This window comes from Abramis brama (genome assembly GCF_963993115.1).
Source record: "Abramis brama genome assembly, chromosome: 15".
NCBI lineage: Eukaryota > Metazoa > Chordata > Actinopteri > Cypriniformes > Leuciscidae > Abramis > Abramis brama.
Genome location: NC_139977.1, coordinates 35,209,659 through 35,212,899, shown reverse-complemented (window position 1 = coordinate 35,212,899; position 3,241 = coordinate 35,209,659). Strand labels below are relative to the sequence as shown.

The 3,241-nt window shown below is 32.2% G+C and overlaps 1 long non-coding RNA gene across 1 annotated transcript; it reads right to left on the bottom strand.

The window, feature by feature from the left end:
* Positions 1-294: 294 nt before the first annotated feature.
* On the bottom strand, positions 295-2,971 carry LOC311098222. The gene is made up of 6 exons (XR_014609410.1): positions 2,861-2,971; positions 2,264-2,340; positions 2,079-2,187; positions 1,799-1,873; positions 971-1,053; positions 295-865 (listed from the first exon to the last, which is right to left on the bottom strand). It is a non-coding gene; the product is annotated as an uncharacterized lncRNA (long non-coding RNA).
* Positions 2,972-3,241: the final 270 nt, after the last annotated feature.

Sequence of the window (3,241 nt, the reverse complement as noted above, 5' to 3'; positions counted from 1 at the left end):
GAAATATGTAAACAATATTGTACAATATACAATACTCAGCTATGTGCAGTACACTCTAAGAAATGATATGTTGGCTTTAATTAACTATTTTATGTCAACCGGTCCCACATAACTGGGTTATGTTGGATTTATGTAACATTATTTATTTCAATAAACTTAAGTTCATTACATAAGGTTAATCCAATGCCGTTTAGTTGAATAAGGTTAACAGTCTTAATTTTGTCCAAAACAATTAAGTTAATTAAGTTCAATTATCCTAAAATTAATATTTTTACATTCAACCAAAACAAATAATCCAGTTTCATTATGAGTTTATTCAATGAATACATTCACTTTTTCTTTTTTTACAATTTTGTTTACATTTTTACAAACATTTCCATTGTGAACATTTACACAATAATTACTCTGTAAAGACTGCCTTCACTTTTCAAGAAAATAATTAATTTAAAAAAAAGAAGCATATTGCCTTTAGGTGAAAGGATTTATCAATCATTACTTATAAAGGTGTTCTGCAAAAAAAGCAGCAAATAATTTATCAGTTGTTAAAAACAAGACTATTATTCAAAGGAATGTAACATGGTTGATATTGAAACAAAAGTACTGTAATAGTCAACAGTGCAACATTATAGAAAGCGCAGAAATGTTCCTAACCTCAGATTACAGGAGTAAATTTTTCAGGCGTAAATAAGACCAAGCATCGAAGAACACACTTATGCACATTGTTCAGGTTGTCATGTATTTAGATGCTGTAAATCATGATGCCAACATCTTTGTAAGGATCTGTAGCCTCTGCTCCTTCATGTTTGACCACATAGATTCCTAAGGTGGTCTTGCGTATTGAGGTTAGGACTTCATGTTCAACATCCTAAAAAAAAAAAAAAAAAAGTCAAATACAAAAAGCAACAATTAAAAACAGATCAGTTGGTTTTAGAGAAACATACAAGATTTTTTATAAATGTAAATAATTTACCATGCACAAGGTTTGAGAGGGCCTAGTCCAGGTAAACAGCAAGTGCTTTCAAGATGCATTCACCTTTTCCCAGTGGTGTCATTCTGAACAATGAGACAAATAAGCAGTGTTCAGAATAATTAACACAAATTATGCCAAAGTTATTTATACAAGAGCCAAAAAAAATATTATCTGCAACTGCATCTGTGAGGGCCTCAAAATTCAGAGAACCAGTACAATAAAACTAATAAATGGTTCTAAACCAAAAGCTTTGCAACAGAAAAGCTATTAAATAATCTTGGATGTCAGAGCTGTTCCAATTGTAGGTGCATAAATCACAAATCTGATGCTGCTGAGAAATAGGGTAAAGCGACGAACAAGCTCTGAAATTAAAACAGAATTAAGCATATACATATTAACATTCCAGACCGTATATACCAAAATTCAAGGGATACCCAACAATTCTGTATTTTTTTACTGACACTTATGTCATTCAAACTCCCAAAGTCTTTTTTCCTTCCTAGGAAATTAAAATTTTCCTGGTTTTCCTGCTCTTTTCTGTCATTACAATGACAGTCAATGGTGAATTCTTCTTCCGAAGCTTCAATAGCATCAAACAATTGCATGTGACTTTAGAAGCTTCAGAACAGGAACTCACCGTTGACTTTTATTCATGGACAGAAATGAGCAGGACAACCACATAATTTACCTTTTTAGTTAGAAAAGCTAAAAATAAAAGGGATTCGGTGACATGAAGCTGAGTAAATAATGTTCATCTTTGGGTATACTATTTAATCTATAGTGAATTATTGTCAGATTTAAAGTGATGAAGAATATAACAGAACATACCAGATTCATAACTGATAGGATGCTTATGATCTTCTGTGCCGCTGTTCCTTCTGTCTTTTTGAAAGTTTTGAGGAGCTGGGTTTAGAAATGAACAAAAAGGACAAATCAGGTTGGATGCTGATAAATTTGTGAATCGTTACAATATTATCATACACTAACAGTATTTCTTTAACAGCATTTATCTGAATTACATCTAAAAGACTTCAATTTATAATTTGGAATTGCATACAATAACCATCCAAGCAATTCATCACAGCTGACATTACTTATAAAGACTTACCTCTAAAGAGTGCTGGCTATCTGTTATTAAATTCAGTGACGAAAGGCAAATCTTCAATCATCTCATGCCTCCTGTGCGTAAATGTTCTGTCCATCAGCACCTTGATAACCTGCACAAGTATTGAGCATAAGTGGGACCACAGCGAATTCCATGTTTTAAAACTTTGTCTGTGTCCATGTACCAACCTGAAGTGTAAAAGCTTAGATCTGGATGTGTGAGAAGAGCCACAATCTATGCACCTCACATGTAGGACTCCAAAATTCTGAGGAAACAAAAAATGAATATGTGAGTCAAAGAATAATAATAATACAAAAAAAAAAAAAAAAAACTCTAGGTTGCTGACTAATAAACTGTAGTAAAATTATTTTGGATGACCTAATAAGCTGTTTATTGCCATAGGCCCATGTGTTATTCTGTACTTCAAAAGTTTCAGAGTTATTATCTGACATTAAATAAAAATGCTCAACATTAAGGAAGTTATTAAAATGTATACTAAAACTAGATAAAACTGCGTTATTGGGGCACAACATGGAGAAACTCTTATTAACTAGCAATTTTATATTAAAAAATAAGGTCATTTGCCATTTTTTGTATGGGTGAATTCAAACATTATCAAAGTTTAGCGAGTTTAAAAGATCACATAAGAACTAAAAAACGCTAACAACACCACTTGAGGACGAGTGCTAAAAGCAACTTCAATAAAATACCAACAAAAACAGCGATTGACTATTCTAATTTACTGACAGCCTCAATATTAAAGGATAGGAAGTAAAATAACTCACCTTTTGGTCCAGATAAATACAAAATGTTGATTGCATCCTCCGTTTGAGCATGATTTGATTCCCTCAAAATGGAGAACAAGCGCTAAAAGATAAGTGTCGCATTTAACGTGCTTTGAAATATTTGCGCATGCGCAAATATAGCTCCACCTGTTGACCAAAGTGCGGTACTGCAGCAGTAACACAACTGCATTTCGTTAATTTAACTTAAGTGAGTTGTGTAAATTTGACAAATTACTTTTTCTAATTCTGTCAACACAACTGTTTTAGTTTTAATGCACAAACACAAGAACATTATTTAATTTGAGCATAGTTACATTTCTTTGGATCAACAACAGCCATGTTTCATTTTTTAGAGTGTATAAAGTACAGAACATCTTTCTT